Raw genomic sequence first — 20,574 nt, 5'->3', positions numbered from 1 at the left:
GAAATGGGCATTGTTTGCATGGGCTAGGTAGAGGAATATATAAACTTACTGAGTGTTTTGGTATTTGATTTTTCTTGTGGCGTTTCAGGCTCTCCAGTCAGTACACCAGGCACTCCACCAAGCACTCCAATCATTCGGCAATTGCAGGAAAACTTCAGGCAAGACATATTTCCCCTCCCCTTACAATTAATAGCTGGCATTTTAAAATTGTTAAATTTCGTTCTTTTGTCATGACTCTATGCTCTATTACTATGCTTTTCCTCTGAATAATCTTTAAGATCATGCATTTGTGGATGCTGCCTTATATAACGTGGAAATGGAGGACATCAGTTTATATTAAAATATAGAACGTGCATTGATTGCTGCTCACAATGGAATATTCCATGGCAATTAATTGATAGGTCCTTGGAGATGGATCAAAGCCAAACAACTTGGATATTGGCGTGAACCCACCAAGAGGCAGATCTGAGATATTTGTTTGTTCTATTATAGGAAAGCAGTTTGAGTACAAACAGCAGGACAGGGTGTAGGTTCTAGTGTCTGTAGGTAATGAATCACATCCACATAGACACAGACAGTGCTATGGGAACAAACTGTGGCAGCCATGACAACAAAAACACAAGCCTTTGTTACATGGCTTAAAACAGAAACTCTGTTATCTGTGCATAGAAGGACTTTTTTTCTCCAAGGCTAGCTGCAAGAGAAGAAAACAGAGTTACAAGGCAAATAAAGGCAGCACGAAAACATCTCCACAACAAAAAAGTTTGGGGTTTTCCTAGTATATGATAAGATGGTGATGATGATAGGCTGGCACTAACAAGGACAGAATGGTGAGTTCACTGGATGAGAACCTCTACAATAGAAAGCGTTGTTACAAAAGCTATTCCAAGAGCTTAGGTAAACCAAGACCTTCCCTACCTGGTCCATGGCTATTTAGTGGGACAAAAACAATTGTAGCAAAGGTAGAAAGTTCATTACCTAAATTATTTGCATTTCAAGCCCTCTATCTTTCAAGAAGACAGAATTTAAATTGACTGAAAACTGGGTAAAATTTTTTCACGTAGGAAATGCACAAAGCTAGGATGGACAGTTCCTAGTCAGCAGGAAATAAAACTTCAGCATGAAGGACTAGGAACAAATGCAAAAACTACTTTTAAGATCTGTATTCCAGTAATATCTACAGGTTCATACTGGCACTGGCACCAGCATGCTAAATGAAATATAAACACAAATCAAGACCTAATCTTTGCACCCAAGCAGGCACCATCTCTGGCTTTGGCAGGACAGCCTCATTCATGTGGCACCAGAAACTTTCTTAATGCTTTGCCCCACTCTGATCCAAATTCCTGGCTTGGAGTGATGCTTTTCAACAATGGATCAGTTATGTCAACATTCCCCTGTCAAAATCCGAAACATCCAAAGGAGGGTCATGAGGATGGTGAGGGGCCTGGAGGGTAAGTTGTTTGAGGAGCAGCTGAGGCCACTCAGTCCATTTATCCTGGAGGAGACTGAGGGAACACTTCATCACAGTCTGAACTTTCTCATGAGAGGAAGAGGAGGGGCAAGTACAGTGCTCTTCTCTCTCATGACCATTGACAGGACTTGAGGAAACACCATGAAGCTGAGTCAGGGGAGATTTAGGTTGGATATCAGGAAAAGGTTTTCACCAGAAGGTGGTTTGGGCATGGGTATAGCCTCCCCAGGGAAGTGGTCACAGCCTCCCTGTGGCTGTGGCCTGGTGAAGAATAGAGACAGTAAAATCTGTAGAAAAACTGTGTTATGAACTTGAGACTCCCCTCACCCCACCCAAAAAAAGAAAACAAAACACTGATCAATAACCAGCTCTGGAATAACAAGCTTGCTTGATTCCTCTCATTCAAATGCATGTCAAGACACAAGGCACAGCTTGATCTCTTGTGCAGTGCAGCTGCCTGGAGAACTGAGTAGCTGCTCCAGCTCTGGACTAGCTGATGTGAATTCCCCCCTATGGTCTCATTCATCCCCAGCCCCAGATGTTCCCTGGTGGAAGTGCCCTGCCTACCATGGAAGACAAGCATCTTTCAGCACAGAGCCAACCTCGGGGATCTTCCCTAGGATGTGTGCTAGCCAGCTTTCAAGGCACAGCTGAACAAGAAAGTACAAAGGAGGACTCATGCACTGCTTTGTGGTCTCAAAGGAAGTCACGAAATGGGATCAGCACAGAAAGTCCTCCGGGCGTTCACACATGTCCCCCTGCTTTGTGTGAGAAGCCCATGCTCTGTGCTAGCCATCTGGGACAGCATCACCCACATTCGTGCTCTGACATTTGAGAGTGATTAAATATATTCCACAAAAGTCAAAACCAAAAGAGAAGCCAGTGAAACAGCAGAGATAAATAGATACATTTCTAATCTTACCCTGCAATGCATCTATAAACTATTGCCCTTCTAATTTTTGTTCTGACTTTTTCACCCGCTGTTCCTTCTCACTAGGACTTCTTTTAAAGCCGCTGTAGAAGGAATTATGTTCCAATAATGCCAAAATCAGTGGGATTTAAGTTAACTTAGTGCTGAGTTTTAGAATCCTATTTCCCAACAGAAATGTTTCACAGATATGAGCCTGCCAGGCCTGAAGATGGGGTGTAAGTTTCTAAGTCACCTAAATACAATTTGGAAATGCTACTTTCCAATGCTGTGGGGATTTGCCATCATTGTAGGCAACTGCCCAATTAATTTCTCAAGTGCTGGCCCACCAGGATTCTTCCACGCACAATTTCATACCTGCAGCATGCCCAAGGATTATGGAAATTGCTCCAGTGGAAATCCCAGGTGCTGCAGGCTCTTGCATCCAGGGTTCAGACTAGTGCAGCTGCAGAGCTGACTGGTCATGCTCTTTGAGAGCCACTGTGTCCCTGTATTGCACCCTGCAGCTGATCTCTGCCTCAGAGAAGCAGGAAAAACATGACCTAAGCTCAACCACCAGTACCTTGAACACAAAGCACTGTAAATCTTGGTGAGGCCTTGACCTTAATTTTTACATAAGCTCAGCTTGGCTGCTGCCTCCTGCACCTCTGCCGTCCACCCTGGGTGCGCTCGGAGCTCTCTGTGATGCCCTGGATTGGGAAAGGCCATGGCTCTGGCTGCTGGCAGCACACAGAGAAGATCACTGAAAACAAACACAGAGCAAGCAGCTTGGTTTTCATAACCTCGGTTAAACACAGGGGGTGAAGGATCCGGAGCGGCAAAGTCATGTGAATTCAAGAAAGGCGGAGGGTAACCTCTGAGGGGCTCTTTTCTTTGGCAGCACAAGGGAGGATGGCGCACAGAGAAGGGGGGAAAGGAAAAATTATGGAAATTTTTGGCCCTCTGTGCACAGCAGTGCTGTCTTTTTCTCCTCCTGTAGTAACAGAACTGACGCTCATTACTGACAGTGACAAAACCACTTTCCTGGGCTCATGTGACAAAAATGGTTCGTCACAGCTGCTCCCTGCCCACAGAGCAGAGCAAATTAAAATTGAACTTATCCCATGGACCAGCTCACTTCTGCCTAGCTTCAGAGGACTTGAATCATCCTTCTTCCTTGCTTCACCTGAAGCATAATTTAGCTTATTTTAGTTGGATGGCAGGGTGAGATTTCTCCTCCTCGAGCCATGCTGTGATGGCACAACATCTGTCTTCCTCCACTGGCTGTGGCAGAGATTGGGTGGCAGTGGTCACTGCACCCTGTGGCACACAGGCTGTGGGGGTGGTACCTTCCTGCGGGCAAAGGTAGGACAGAGCTGGGTCTTCTGTGGCTGCCAGAAAAAGGAAGCAAAAAGTCTCCATAAATCACAGGAGTAAGCTGTCATCCCATCCTGTCGTCCCTGTCCCTGTCCCCCCCGTCCCTCCCCCCGAGTGTTTTTGGGTATCAATGGGAGCAAGTACCAGACTCAAATGGGGTCAAAGAAGATGCTTGCAGACTTAGAGCTTCCCACCACTTAGGAAACAATGCAATAACTGAGCCCACACCTCTCAGCAAGGACCGACCTCCAAATCCCAGCAACCCCAAGAGGTCTCCAGCATGCATTCCCATGGTTCTAATACAGCACATATCATCAAATACAGTATAGCAACAGAGGTTACTTCCATAGAATAAATCAAATAAATGCCCAGAGAGGGAGCCTGGATGAAGATTTTAGTAGTTCCTCTTCAACCTGTAATATTTACCCCAAAGGTAAAAGCAGGCTACCACTACCATGAGCAATGCTGACAACCTGTGCACCTTTCAGGATGCTATCCATAGCCTGGTGACACTTCCAATGTTAGAAAGCATGAGATATAAACCTATGAAGATGGTCTCTGGTCTCTCCCAAGACTCAGGTAATAGTTTTCTGTCCATAAAGGAATGGGGGTTTTGCACTATTTAAGTTTGTGCTCTTATTCTTACTGGAACATAGTATCATGAAAATCTACTAAAGGTTTTTCAAATATCAATAGAAATCCAGGTTGTGTTGAGGCATTCGGATTATGGTCCAGATACTTATTGCTTTGCTGAATATCTCATTTATTCAAGGGTAGAAGGAAGCATTTTGGCCATTTGTGTATGAATTTGTTTGTGCACTAAGTTTGGAGACCTGAGGAGATGCCTGTGCTTGTTGTTGTGACTATGACATTTGAAGGTACAGAAGGGCAAAACTAACAGCCTGAATTACCCATCACTCCTATGAAATTCCATATTACCATGATTATCATATCTCAGCAAGAACTTGTCACAGTTGTTTGTAGACAGTGCACAAAATAGAACTGCAAGTGACTTTCTTCAGTGCCATCAACTCTGTCTGCCTTCCCACAGACAAAACCTGTCCTCCCTCTGTCATTCCTGAGACATGCTATGTCCAACTTGTCTCCAAAAATCTCCCTTGAAGTCCAAATCTCAGGCTATTTCAGGATTTCATTTATCTTTCCTATTAGGAAAGTTTTTTTCATTAAATCTAACCTACATGTCCCTTTTTATACTTTAACCCTTCTCCTCTGCACCCTGGACATAAAGAACAAATTGTTCTCTTCCTCTTCATGTATTTAAAGACTTTTATCATATTCCTTCCCAGGCTGGTCTTCTCTAGACTAAATAACCCCCATATTTCAATCTCTCCTCCTCAGTCACATTCTCTGGATTTCTAATCATTCTTGTTGGCCTCTTCTGGACATTGTTCAACCAGTTCCATCCTTCTTGAACAACAGAGACCAAAATCGGAGAGGAGAATACAGCAGAAAAATCACATCCCATGGCATGCAGATGGTACTCTGGTTTATATATCCCAGTATGGTGTTTGCTTTTCTCACAACAATCTTAATACTGACTTCTCTTCAGCTTGTGATTCACAATTGCTCCAGATCTTTCTCTACTGGCTACCTCACATCCCTTGTTTGTACATCTGGTTGTTCTTGCCTAAGTCTAGAACTGTGTATCTTGCATTTCTCTTTATTGAACTTCCTCTTGTCCCTTCACAAACCCCTGGATTATTCATCCACTTATATTTGATAATCCTGAAGTACAAGGCAATCCTCTTGTTATCTTTTTTAATTTATGTTACCTGCTACTTTTAAGAGCATATTTTATTTTCATTCAATCTAGGTAAATAATAAAAATCATGAATAGTAACAGGTTCAAAGAATATCACTGCAGAACCTTACCAAATGTGTTCCTGCAATATGATGATGATCTGAACCCAGCTGGTTGACATTTGAATTCGAACATGAACCTACAGCTACACAGTGATTCTCAGTGTGCTTCAGCATCTGAAGTTCTTCCTGACATTAGTGCGACCTGAAAAAAACTCAGAAGTGCCAAAGATCAAGAAATATGATTGCCTATCAAGATATATGTGCTCTGTATTCACAGATCAATGAGTTTGCTCCGTGTCATTGCACTTCATCTTTGTGACACAGCAATGCAACAGAAGACAGACTGCACACTGGTACCTAATATAATAAATACCTAAACTAAAATACCATAAGCAAACCCTGATGAAAGCTAAGTAGCAGGCTGTTGGGTTTTGGGGAGGACATAGGCCAATTCTTAGTGTCTAAAGCATTTGTTCAGTACATCCTGATGAATTCAGCCCTTGTTTTCTTGTCCTGTAGCTGGTCCAATTTAAGTAAAGGTACCCTTTACTCACAACTATTTGCTGAATAGTTTTGAAATTTGTCTATGTCTTTCTATTGCTCTTCCTTTCTGCACACCATTCTCCCTGCCTGTACATTTCCTCCTCCCCATTTGCAAGGGCATCAGATCAGAAGCCATTTCTGCACCATTTGGGATGTGAAGAGATGGGATGACAAAACTCAGACTTCCCAAGGTAGGCTTTTATACTCATTATTGATCATGATAACTGTGTGGTCCTCTGATGTATCGTTTCATCTGCAAATGCTTAGTCATGTCTAAGGACAGGTCTGAACCCATGCTCCACCTGTTAAATGGGAAAGCAAAACAAAGCAAAAAAATAGGAAAAAAAGATCAGCCTGGGAAAACAAGTCACTCAGAGAGATCCCCCTTGGCAACACGGCCCATGTGTGTGTTTCTATGCAGAGCAGCTTTTTGCTAAGCCCTGGAGAGACCCAAGACCCATTTGTGTAAACACAGATGGAGAAAGCTGAGATGCCTGGGAAATTGAGTCCTTTCAAATTCAAGTTAATCTTGATGAACTGCTGTTTTGTGGGCTTTGACCAGTAAATTCTGAGTCACAAGCAGGGTGAGACATCACCTTCCTTTTGTGACTGCAATTCCAGCAATCAACAGTCTCTGCAGCTCAGTCCCCAAGGCCAAAAGTCTTGCAATCTGCTTCAATTTAATTTTTTTTTGCTTTTCCTCCCACAACTCCTACTTCTTAAAGTCACTTATCGTTACCTCGGGATTGTTGCCAGATTCTCTTCTGGCATCACTTCTCCCTCTTTTCTGCAATCTTTGCCTATAAGGTACTTTAATCACTTCCCATGTCAACTACCGCAAAGCTCTTTTTTATAGCTCTCATAAATACTTACAGGCTTTATGTATATTTCCTCTCCAAACTTCAGGGGATGCAGATCATTGCTTAGCACTGAAGAGATGGAAAGGAGGGAAGCCTGCTTCAGATTTCCACATGACCTAGGCATGGCAAATTTTCCTGCAAACTTAGATGAGATTGACTCTTGCATTAGAATAAAAAAAGGGTGGTTTGCAGCCTTGGCTCTCCCTTACTTCCCCACTCCCAGATATCTCATTCTGCTTAATGATTGTTCCTTCCCAAGCATAAAGTCATCAGGTTACATAGAAATCTGGCTTTATTTCTTTTCTTTTTTTTTTATAAGTTTGAATACACTGGTGATAATTTTGTTGCTCACTTAAGCATTATTTTTTCTGTAAAATACTTTCAATCCTCCCAGCAATCAGATGATTTTCCTTCTTTTCTTCAGCCTCATAAAAGAGGCAATGCACAGACCTCACAGGTCCAGGCATTACAGGTCAGAACCAGCCAGACATTTCTTAGTGACCTCTTCTGCAATTTTTCATTCTATATGGGATATAGTTTAATGTCTCAGGCTAATGGGAGAGGAATTTCTTTTTCTCCTGGTTACAAAAGAAAAACTGTATTTTGTTTTTTTCCATCTTAGGGCTTTATATCAGCTGTCTGTTGGGTGTTTCAAAAGTAGTTTTCTTGTCTCAGCACAGTAAACTCACAAGCAAATTCCCATAACGCTGGCAATACAAAGCAGTCAGACCAGCCAAGATATTTGTGCTTCAACATTTCAAATGCACTCTTGACTGCCTTTAAGCAATAATTTTATAGGGCTTTCCTTCCTGAAAAATTGTTCAGTGATGACCTAGAAGTGAAAAGTTCTGTCTCATTACCATTTCCATCCAATTCCGCATTAAATTTACTGAAATAGCCAGCTTTGACTAAGCCAAGAGTCAAATATAAGAGTTACAAGGCCCTGATTAAGAAAGCACTTAATCACTTTCTGTGCTTTCAGTTGGACAGATGCTTTCCCCTGTCAAGGACCATATCAGTAGCTGGGGGAGGATTGGGGAAAAGAGCTTGGCTCAAAGCCTATGAGAATTCACAACCCAGAGATACAGCTGCAGGACCTTACTAAAAGTACTGGTATTCTAGGACTATCAGCTGTCTCTCATTCTGCTCAGGACTTTCCAGGATACTTGCTCAATAAAACTCAGTGGCTTGGGTTGCATCTGAAAACAGAAGCCACAGAAAGCCCTGGGAACCATCCCAGGAGCACCTACCTTTCATGGAAAACAGAGAGGCGCCCACAACAACTTCTGCCTAGATTAGATTGCCCTTACTAAAAATAGGGAGCCCTTTAGTCCTCCATCTCTCTTGATAAAGCTTTATTTTTAAGCATATGTTTTGTTTGACCTTGAGGTTTTTGAAAAAAATGGAATGAAAGAAAGAAAAAGAAGGAGAAAAAAAAGCCTCCTTGATACGATTCCAAGTAACACTGAAGATAAAGCTGTGCTGTGGTTATTTAGGATTCTGTGACTGACAGGTTTTATACAGTCTCACAAGGTCCCATTTGCATTGTTCAAGACAATATTTTTGGCTCCAAAGGGATGTCAAACAACACTTCATCCAGAATGTGTCTAGTTCTGGTCCACGAGGTATCCTTTTCCTTCCTCTGGCTTCTTAATAAGATTTCTCTGTTTATGTAAACCCCACGACTGTGGCCAAGAAAAGACAGCAGTGAAAATGATCATCAGCATCTGAGGATCATAGTAATTTGATTTACTGACTCTAGCACCATCCTATCAGCCAATGGGCATTACCATACCTTGCAAAAGCTTGACAAGTTCTCTCAGCAGTGCAGCCAGAGCAACCCAAAATGTCAAGGTCCGGGTATCTTTTGCAGTGACAGGAAACAAATCTCCTTTCTTTACATAAAAGGAAGAGTTTTTGGAGCAGAGCACACTGCTAGAGGTGCATACTGTAGACTAATATTGTTATTTGCAAAGTGTGAATTTTATTTCAGGTATGAAGTAGCCTTCTGATACAAAATTTGTGATAGAGCCTGAAGAAGCTGTTATGGATAACTTCCATCTAGAAAAAACACGTAAGCAGCACTAGACATACCCAAAAGAGAACAACCCAAGCAGAAAATACTTTTCTAGCTGTGGAAAAAGCTCCACTTCAGTACTGACAGTTGCTTATTAAACAATTGAAAGTGTGCACAGCGACAGAGGCACAGGGCTAGCATAGTTTCAGGATCAACAGGCAAGAGGGATGGAGTGAACCTTGCACGACCTTGTGAAAAACAAGCTCTCTGGTGACTCTGGAGCTCCAGCTCGTGCTGTTTGTCAGTGTGAAGCTGGTGTGAGCCAGGCAACCAATTTGCCTTCCATCCCAGGAGGATGTTAATTCTCCTCCCCCCGTCCTGCTCTCAGTACCAGCTGGGTCCCCACTGCTCGCACGTCCAGGGGCCAGGGAACCCGTGCAGATGTTTGCATGGACACAGCAAAAGCCCCTTCTGCCTGCCAAGACTCACACTGGGCTTTTCGCAGGAGCAAATGCATCTGTCACTTCTAAAGCAATGTGGTTTTGGAGCAGCTCTAATTTAATCTGAAGTTGAGAAATAAAATCCTTCTGACCTAGTTGTTGTATTCTCCTTGCTCTAAACAATTCTGACAGTACAATGGCTATTTTTTGTCTCTAAACCTGGAATATCAACCTGAGGCAACCTCCTTCTATAGTAAATTTTACACCTGGATATGGTTTTGAAAGGTTTTTTTGATTCTTTTCCAAACTAGAAATTCACAGACTCATGTCATTGTTATTAAATATCGCAACTCTCAGGCTACTTATAGTTCAAAATACATAATTTCAGATTTCCAGACTTGTTGGCTGAAAGCCTTTTGCCACATATGCTCATCCTGGGGCTTTGAATTTCCAGTCCTGGACCACAACCAGTTGAATTTGGTAGCCAAACTGAGATTAGGGTGCCATGCTTTGAGGGGCATATGAGGGTCCTTGAGGTGAAATGTTATGGGAGGTTCCTAGAAGTGTTGGAGCTTTTGAAGTCTGGATTTGCACAGGTCTTGTACAAGCCTGTGCATTCTGTCAGCTTTCTGTCAGATCTGTGCCATGTGTTGGATCTTTGAATGAAATTCACCCTCTGAATGGCTCTTTTTAACATTCCTGTGCAAATCACCTTAACAAAGCAATGCAAGGTGTTTTCTATGCAGAAGGGTGTTCTTAGAGGTGAAATGCCACTAATACAGCATCTCCCAGAATGATACCTACTTTCTGGTTATTGGCAGTCACCAGTGAAGATGGATAAAGGAGACCAAGTCCTTCCACACCCACCTGGAAGCATCAGGTTTTGTTTGGAAAGTGACAATCCTTCTAATAAATATTGCTAGAAAGAGTCATCAAGTTTTATTTCAGTGTTAAGTTCTGAGTTTTGATGGCCAGTCCTCAAAATACACCTTTTGAAATTTTTGGAAAATCTTCCTTGCTGTATGCCTGAAGGCTGCAGAAATTAAAATTTAAAGCAACACAACCAAATTTTTGCAACAAGATACATCATCTTTTATTGCAAAATTGTTTTCTTTGGAGTCCAAGGTACAACCCAGTAAATCTTCATTCGGTTTCTTCAGAATTAAATGTCAATGTGGGATTGTGCATCTGTAAGCTGTATTTTTATTAATAGTTTTTAAAAAGAAGAATGACTCCCTCTTTTCCTCAGTTGAAAATTATCTTCCAGAATCACATGGAGATTCCCCAACCTCAGAAATCTGCAATTCTGGAGACTTTTATTTTTCCCTTGTCAATGGTCCTGCTTCTGCTTTCCTTGGTGCAGATTTGTTCAGACCCATCACAGAGACAGACCCTGGTGCAGAGAGCACTACTCCATGATTTCTCATAGAGAGAAAGCAGAATCAGACCAGATATTACATTTGGGACTACTGTTATTCGTGGAAAAAATGTCAAAATGGTGAAGAGAAGTCACTAAAACTCACCATCACAAGCTTCTACATCATGACGATTTGTATCAAACATGCCTATCAACAGATAGAAGAAGGTTCTTTTAGTGTAGCCTTTTCCAAATCCTGTTCTGGACCACCCCTCAATATTCCAGCACTGTCACCTGAGGAATTTGACTAACATGCTGAGTCCTCCCTTCTGCCTTATGAATTGCCAGAGAGCAGAAAAGAAAGGGTTAAGCAATATGCCTATGTGCAAAGTTAGGAATACTGTGCAGCCATGTAGAAAACACCTGACTGATAATTTACTGTGTATTTATAGCTCAGAACAGTTATGACAGAAACTAGTCCTGTAACAGCTCTTACTTTAAAGAGAGTCTGCACTTTGCAAATGGCTCATTGAACAGATCATCTTAGCTATTCATTATGGAATGTGCCATCCTTACAAGAAAGAAATTTACTGGGCTTGGCAACAGGCTAGTCTAACAGTTCAGTCCTCTGCAAACCTATTTGCCAAATTATGAGAAAGAGAATTCTGCAGCATCACCTCTATATCTCATATCTCTTGACTATTGAGAGATCATGCCTTTATTTAGCTTCCAAAAGCCAAGTTACCTCCTTTCTTCAGCATCTCTGAATTACCTGGATTTGTCCAACAGAGCAATGGCAGAATTTGTATCAGTCTTTGACTTGAACCTGAGCTTTCCCAAGGATAAGCAGGCCTTGAATTATTTTTGATTTGTTATGAAGAGAGGCCAAACATGTTTTTCTAGTCTCCATTACAGTTCCTAGAACCATTTCAATCTTGTTTTGTGGGACACTGCAAACACTGTTTCACTACAGCAGTGGAGCAGTTGTGAGATCCAGGAAAGAAGATTCTGGTTGTAGGTACGTGAAGCAAGATACCAAATCCACAATGAACAAACATATGGGCCTGAGCTGCTCCTTACAAAGCTGGCACAGGGTACCTGAGAGGCAGAGAAAAGGTTCTTTTCTGGTGGTATCCTCAGGAAAGACGCTCATCACTTGACAATACAACTTTACCTGCCTCAAGTTCACTGAAAATACTTTACTGGACACAAAGATGAGATTTGGCAAGTAGAAGCACAGGTAGTAAAAAAGATCAAGACATTGACCTCCACTGTAAAGGCTGGATACTACAGGCAGCTTTACAAGGTGCTTCCAACAACCTCATTCCACTGGATACCTCTTTTCTCTGTTTTATTTACCAGGATAAAATTTTATTTTTTGCTATTTCCATTTTTACTCCAGAGAAGAATGCTTCTTTTCAAGGACTGGAAAACCTGGAGGGGTTTTGCCTATCCATTCCTCTTCTGTTTCAGTGGAATGCACTCCTGCAGTAGCCTGGGGGTCCTCAATTCCTTCCTCCAGCATGCCTAAAGCATGCATCTGCCTTGCCAAAGAATCTCTGAAGTGCACCCCAGAAACCATCCAACTGCAACAAAGTAAATTTTATCTCCTTCAGAGCAGAGACAGCACCTGCTCTAAACAAACAGCATCACCTTGCACAATAGAAGGATTATTTGAGAAATTCTTGACCTCTTGCACCTAGGTTTTTAGTCCAGGTGTTGAGCTAAATGGGCACAAGGTAGAGACAAATGCTTTAGAAATTGACATATATACATCCAAAAAAAAAACAAGAAAAAAGTGAAGTTGACTGCTTATAGCTAGTTTGCTCTCAAAGAGCCATGGGATAGGGAGAAGGGAAGGTCTGGTGACTGTCACTCCTGGACAGCAAGAACAGGTCACTTCTCCCTGTTCCTGGCTAGAAAGAGCTCAGCTCTGTGGAGATATAAAGGCAGCTGGTCATGAGCTTGGTAAGCACAGCCATGGTGTGCCTCACTCCACATCTTCTGAGTTTTCCAGTTCCAGCACTGCAAGTACATCTGGATTTGAAAAAGGTTTAAAATGCCCAAAACCACAGAAAGGGACCAACTTTGAAGAGACGAGGCTGCTGCACCCCTGGCTGTTTGGATTGCTGCCTTTGGGGAGCCACAGGTGTGGTTACAGCTCAAACCAAAACAGGCTCGCCCTTCCTTCCTTCCTTCCTTCCTTCCTTCCTTCCTTCCTTCCTTCCTTCCTTCCTTCCTTCCTTCCTTCCTTCCTTCCTTCCTTCCTTCCTTCCTTCCTTCCTTCCTTCCTTCCTTCCTTCCTTCCTTCCTTCCTTCCTTCCTTCCTTCCTTCCTTCCTTCCTTCCTTCCTTCCTTCCTTCCTTCCTTCCTTCCTTCCTTCCTTCCTTCCTTCCTTCCTTCCTTCCTTCCCTCTCTTTCTCTCTCTCTCTCTCTCTCTCTCTCTTTCTCTCTTTCTCTCTTTCTTTCTCTCTTTCTTTATTTCTCTCCCTCTTTCTCTCTATCTTTCTCTTTTAAAGTTCAAGCAGAACTCCTACCCTGAGAAGCATGAGGCAGCCATCCATGCTGTAGTGTGGGGGATGCTGTGTTGTATCCTTTTTGCTAATGTCCCAGCTAGAGCTGAGAAAAGAGAGAGGCACAGAGAAGGTGAGAAAATGAACTGAAATTCTAACTTCATTGCTGCAAAGGAAGGGAAATGAAATTAAATTCTGAAAATTGGAAATATGTTTACACTTCTTTTAATTCAAAACACTCTGAGATTCACAGAGTGCCTGCTGGGTACCCCTGGAGAGAGGTTTATGCATACGGCTGCGCACTGGTGAGCTTTATTGTACCATCTTGTTGAATCTGCTCCTAAAAACATGCAGCTGTGCAAGAAGTTGGTATTCAGCTGCCCAGTAAAGGTGAAAAGAAATGACTGTCAAGCAGTTATTGAAGCTCAAGGGCAAGATTAATTTTTCAGGCCAAGTTTTAAAGCTCTCTTGGAAAGTGGCAATTGTGACACCAAAAACCAGTCACCCATAAGAGGTGCCTAAGGGTGGCATTCAGGGAGCCATCTGGCCTGTATCTGGTCTGCATCAAGCCTCAGCAACTGTGACATTGCAGGAGGATACTTTGGAAAGAGTTAAGTGAGGCAGGAAATCTGGAAGATTTAGGGTGGGAAAAGAATTACAAAAAGATTAATTACAAGTTCTCCCCATGCTTTGGACCCAGTCCAACTGTTTGCTTCTTCCTCAGAACACTTGGTCCAGAATCTGGGGCAAAAAAATGTGTGTTCATGTCTTTGTGGATGACCTTTCACTGTTCCAGGCTGCAGTGACTCCTTATTGGCAGTCTGAACCAAGTTTTGGCTCTATTATTACTCGCCTCCTTGCAAAACTTGATGTCGCCTAAAGTCTTTGGCAGAAGATATGAAAGATACTTCACAAAATAAAGCAGGAGGGGGTTCCCACTGCTACTAGAGAGAGATTCTTGCTAGCTCAGCATTTCCTTTTGTACTGTGCTTTACATAAGGTATGTTACTCTTCTGGCAACACCTCCAGGCCTAAATTTTCTCCTTTGTGCTCATGTGGATCTGGGGTAAGGGTTCCTCAGGGAAAGGTTCTCACACTTTCTTGCAGAGTGGCTGCTTCCATATTGTATCCCCTATGTATGTTTTTGGGCTCAGCCCTGAGTAAGCCTGTACTTTCAAGTCTGAGAACCTGTTCTGCACAGATGTCACTAAAATTATCTTTTCTCTATGCTGTTGCTGAATTATTCCATTGAACCATGACTCTGATTTTTAATGCATTTGTTCAGGATGGTTTTGTATTTTTTTACAGTACCAAAAGATACACTAAATGTGTGAGTGTGAGCCATCACCTCCTGTGGGGCAGGGATGCTTGGCACATGGGTCTGAGACTGTGATACAGCATCACCCCTGAAGTTATTCATCATTCCTGAGGCACAAAGAAAGGGTGCCAACATGTAAGTACTTCAAAGGATAACCAAAGCATTGATCTTTAGTACCTTTTCTGAAGGACAGTTTTGTCCTTAAAAAGCAGCACTGGGAGTAAAGATTTTAAGGTACTGATTTTTGCCTTACACCTGACATCCAGTCTTTGAGATTTCCCACTACATTTTCCCTCCATTGATAAAAAAAAAGGGCAATATCTATGGGTACAATGATTTAACCCAGACCATCAGTCTCCTTCACATCACCTGCCAGTATCTCTCACAAGTATTTCTTGAATAAAGTCCAAACATTTTGATTAGGCCAGCTGTTCCAGATGTTAAAACCACTGGGTGCTCTATGAAGAAAACACAACCTTAAAGTTTGTCTGGAGGTCTGTGATAGCAATGAGCAGATGAAGTGGGCTATGAAATAAAGACTCTACTTGAGACTATCCCTCATGCCAAAAAAGCAAAACCCTTCTGAGGTGCTGCCAGTGGAAATTAGGGGAAAACTGCCATCATTTGTTTCAAGTTTGGGAACTGCTGCAACCCTAAGCAAAGATTTCCCTCTTGCCACTTTCACAGGCTCTGTGGCATTGGCACAAGCCAATGACAAACTCCCAGCAGAGCCCAACACAGACAATAAAATGCCAGGCTTCAGCATAAATCCTTCCACTCCTAAACCAGAATTTACTTCTTCTGATCTTCTCTGAGCTCATTGTCATTTTCTGTCCAATTTTTTTAATGGAATCTGAGGTCAAGAACTGCATTATGTCTTTTGGATCATATTACACATGCCTAACTAATACTAATAAAACTCAACAACATAGTTAATTCAGCAGCCCTGAACTCTATGGGCATGAGGGCAGTGGAAGATCCCATTTTCTGTTTTGTTCAGCAACAAGATGCAACAAATATTTTTACACTCCACCAAGATTTTTTTTTTAAATTATGAAGCAGGGGGATTTAAGGATTTGTTTGTTTCAGAGTTATTAATTTTCATTAGGTATGTACGGGACAGAATATGAATGGTTGGTACCTTTATGCAAGACAGATCATTGACTTGGGTCACCAAGTTCCTCAAGATTATAAACAGTGTCTCTGTAGTGTTTTAGTGACTGGTCTTGTGTCTCAAGATTGGACAATTGGAGGCATGTACACCAACATTTACACCACAGCCTGTGTCCCACCTGCTTGAATGTACGGTCCCAAACCAATCCAGGGCCACACCCAGGAAGGAGGATGTTATGTGCCCCTTCTGCTGTACATCCTGCCATGGGCAGGAGCTGATGGCTGGTGAGCTGGCACAGCCCCAAAGCCTTGGGCACCTTTTTCTGAGCAGTCTTTGGTGGCCTGAGATATCACAGCATTTAAGGCATCAAGCTGCTCAACACCTGTCTTGACACAAGCCAGGAAGTAAAGTCCTGCTTTTCCAGTAATGACACTGAATGAAGAAAGGACCCCACATGGTCATGTTGCACAGATTTCGGATCTCCAACACCTAGTAGTGATTCAAAAACTCTTCTTGCAATACCCCTTTTTGCCCCATGTCCAATCAATGTTTCTGGTTACATTTCTTGACTAACCCTTCCTATGATCACAAAACTCCATTGTTTCATGCTAGTGGGTAGGAATTATCTTCTTCCCTGAAGGTTTCTGATGGTGGCTTTCAAGAGATTTCTCAAATCTCGCGCTTACATGAGCCAAGTCCCTCACTAATGTCTTGCAACAGTTTTCATCATTTTCTTGCCCACACAAAATCAAGCTGGAAAGGCATTGAAAACAGCTGATGTAGTGAAAAAACCCACAGGTTTTTGGATTACATTTCTAGATTGTATCTGTTTTGAAGTTCTTTTCTCAGCTATGATAACATTACATGTCCATGATCATACAAATAAAACTTTTGAAGAGTCTTGCAGAAAAGCCCTGGACTGCATGAGAAGCAGATAAATCTGGGATACCCAATATGCATTTTGTTGTGTGGAAAGGAGATTTGTAGTGCCTGTCTCCACTTTTTTAGAACAGTAAAGGAAAATGCTGTCTCTTTTGATAGTGGTAAACTGCCTCAAAATGGGATCCTTAGGACTAAATTAGAAGGACCTTTCCCTCACTTTGCCTGATCTGCACTTTGGCATAAAAAATGACATGAGATTTCTAAGAAATCTGCATCAAATTCTCCATGGGATTCAGCGCATTTGGGGTGGCATTCTTTGGATTATTTCATTCTGTACCTTGCCAACTTCTCTCTCTGCTGGAGAAAAGTCTGTAAAAGCTACTGCTTCTTTACCTTCAGGCCAAGTCTTGAAGTGTTAAAGCACAACTCCTAGTAACACGGATTACAATAAAATCTGGGTTTCTTTGGTTCACTTTCACTGCTAGTTTATAGCACAAATGACCCAAAAGGTTGTTTTGCAATATTAAAGAGGACCAAGTGTCCTGTAAACTTTTTAATACCATGTGAAATCTGAAAGCCTTAACAGCAGAGGCTTACTAGTAGTGTCTCACACTGCGTGGGCATTTAATGAGTTGCATTTTATGACTCTGTTTTTCTTGTGGGCAATAAAAGGATATATGAAAGGGTCAAAGTTAGGAGACTGTAGGACAATGTGTCTTGCCAGGGTTAGATACAACCTACCTAGCAGTTTCCCAAGGGAAGGATGGCTTAGGTCTTTTGCCATAGAATATTCTATGTGATTTTTAAAGGTCATCAAATAAAAGAGAGTACTGTAGACCTTCTTTTGTGAAATGGAGGTGAAGGGGAAGCAGAGACAGACATTGGCAGGCATCTGCAACCTGTACAGTTCAATGCACAAGTGTAATCCCCAGGCAAGCTGCAAGCTGGGCTCTAGTGATGAGGCTCCTTTTGTCTCATGACTTTTGCTTTCCACCTTTTTCCCATCAGGGGTAAACATGTGACATGAGATCAAAACTTGTATAGCTATTCTCCAGGCTGTCACTTGAACTTCCAATTAGCTAATTTTTGGCTGTTATCAGTATTGTTGCAGTTATCACAGAGATATCTCTGTTCTGGAGACCTTATCTATGGACAGCTGAGGTAGAAGTGTCCTAGAAATCCCAGACAGGCAGCTGGTATCCTAAGTCAGTTTCCATCAGTCCTTACTGAAGGTAAATTCCTAAAAAGTCCATTGGCTTTGTATCTATGAACTCTTACCCAAAGTTTTCTCAATACTACATTTCCACAGAAAGACATTTCAAACTGTATCTGGGAGATACAAGTGAGGAACACAGCAACAGCTTGGGAAAAACAGCATCCTGTTCATGTACCTCTTCACTGCTGAATAGACTTGTGTATTATCTGAGAAGCTTTTTGAGCCCTTTTTGTTGTCCTTCACTTTCGGAAAGGGACTCTTTTTGTGTATGCATGCATTTTGTGCATTTTTAACTAAATCCAATGTGCTTTCAATGTATTTTGTTTGTTATTAAAACTGAAACTCTTGGAAATCCCTGGAATGTGGAGCTGTGGCAAGCCATGCAAAAAGCAGATATGGATTGTCATCCCAGACAGTGTCACACCTGTCAGTGTCCCACACCTTTTGCACAGCCACACACTGCAACGTGCCTGCTATTGCCATCCCCGATGTCTTTGAACATGCACTGAATAAATATCATGACAGCATTCAGCTTGTGCCTGCTGACTCTTGGCAGCAGCCCCACGGCTTGTGGGGAGTGGAGAATGTGTAGCTGGGTTGGAGCAGCGGCCCTTGGCTCTTCAGGGACCAGCCCTGAGCCATGCTGACCCTGTCTGCGCCCAGCCGAGCAGCAGATGCTGCCAGAGAGCCTCCCAGCCGCCAGCGGGTGGCCGGTGACTAACTGGGACATCTCCCTTTTTCCTGGAGCAGCCCCTCCTGGCGCTGACCATCCCTCTGTGCTGGGGCTGCTGCCCCTGGCGTTCCCTGCCTGAAAGCAGCCGGGCTCTGCCAAGCCCCAGATTCATGTGGTTTGGCACCCTCTGCTCCTCATCCAACACTTACTGCTGTGTGCAAGTCCAGCAGCAGCCACGGTGAGAGCTGGGACAGGAGCTGGCCCACCAGCTCCTCTCTAAGCTTTAGGAGCTGGGTTAGCAGCCCACCAGCTCCTCTCTAAGCTTTAGGAGATGGGTTAGTAGCTGCAGGGACAGGGTGACAGGAATGCTCTGTGCTACACTGGAGAAACGAGCCAAGCGTCCGCCTGCAAAGGAAGGGAGACAGCAGGAGTTTTACAAGCTGTGAGGGAGGTAGGGAAGAGGCCAATAGAACAAATATGATGTGTTTTAAATACTCATTTCTACCAAAATATGTCACCTCCCCCTTCCCCTGTTTGCAGCCTTGGTTTTCAAGGCTGGAATGATAACCTCTGTGCCTGCTACTAAAGAAGACAGTGCACAGCTTTTTCTTCAGCCCTCAGCATGACCCGTAAGCAAGTGTCCATGGGAACAGAGGGAGAGGGCTGGGAGAGGACAGACAGCTGCCTGGATTGTCCTTTTGAGCCACTCCTGCCAAGATGTGGTGCAACATCTTATTTTTCTTGTCATTGCTGCCATCTATTACAGGAAATCTGTTCATTTAACATCTTCAGCGAAGCCTGAGGATGCGAGGGATGGTAACACCAGGCAGGATCTGTCCCCATGGATTGAGCCACAACATGGGCCCTGCAGCCTCCAGGGATCCTTCAGCCCTTTTGGAACCACAAACCCTGCAAACACCCATGTGGCTGAGGCTGGGGTGAGGAAGTGTCAGTGCCAGGGGAAGGAGGTAGGGTTGGGAAGAAGTGAGTTGCAGCATTCACACACCCCTAGAAGCTGGAGCTTTCTCAGCAGCAAAAAGAGCCAGCTTCTGCCTCCACCCCAGCCCAGCAAGGCTGTGGGAAGCACAGCGAGCTAGTTTCCTGTAAACAGGCTCTTTTTCCCAAAGCCGTGGCAGTAAGACAAGCCACTGAAACACAAGTGAGTCCAAGATTGGGACAGGTGCCACTGCTGGTGAGGGGTTGAAAGGCTTCACTTCTCTCCATCCTTCTGCAGCATCCTTCTGTTCCCATGCTGTCACCCCCTTTGCCCTCCACATGAGCTGTTCTCCCTTCTTTTCCCTTCCCACACACATCCTTCCCAGTTCTCAGCACGGGAGGGATCTCTGCAGCTGAAACTTTATGGTAAATCACAGTCTGCCCCTGGCTGACTGACGTTCAGGACCTCTGTGTTGCGATAGCTAAACCTGAGTTGGTCTTTTCTTAGCCCCTCTCCATTTTTGGAAAGAGGTGGAGGGTTATGTGGCTGCACATATTTCATGCCATGCTAAAACTTGGCAGATAAATGAGCTTCTGAGGAATATTTTTAAGAAGGAGCTAACATAGAATTACACAAGGCCAAGCAAACCCTCCTGCCCATGCACGTTCTCTGTAGCTTTTCCCAGCTTTAGTCTGACAATGTATTCAGGCTGTGTCACTGGAGGAAAGGAGGGATGATGCCAAAGTCATGGGAATGATCCCCTTAGTCCCATATGCAGCTCCCAGCTTGGTATCAATGAGTCATTTGGGACCATTAGCTGGTATCAGTTCCTGTGATTTTTCATACCTTATTAAGTCAATCTCAGCTGGAAACATGAACCAGGTGAATTGGCCTCAGACACCAGACATGACCCACAGTTTTGGCATTTCTGTTTTAAAGGACATGCAATACAGGTTGTCAATTCCTGTGATAGCTGCTGTTTTCCTTAAATCCTCCATTCCTGAACTCCTCACTCTTACCAGCACACAAACATCAGAACTTTTGTCAAAAGCCTGATGACGTGAACAAAAAGCACTCAAATATCAAAGTGTGAGCAAATATATCTTGTATAAGCTCATTTCC

This window comes from Melospiza melodia, chromosome 8 (genome assembly GCF_035770615.1).
Source record: "Melospiza melodia melodia isolate bMelMel2 chromosome 8, bMelMel2.pri, whole genome shotgun sequence".
NCBI classification, from domain to species: domain Eukaryota; kingdom Metazoa; phylum Chordata; class Aves; order Passeriformes; family Passerellidae; genus Melospiza; species Melospiza melodia.
Note: the sequence above shows the minus strand (reverse complement) of the source record.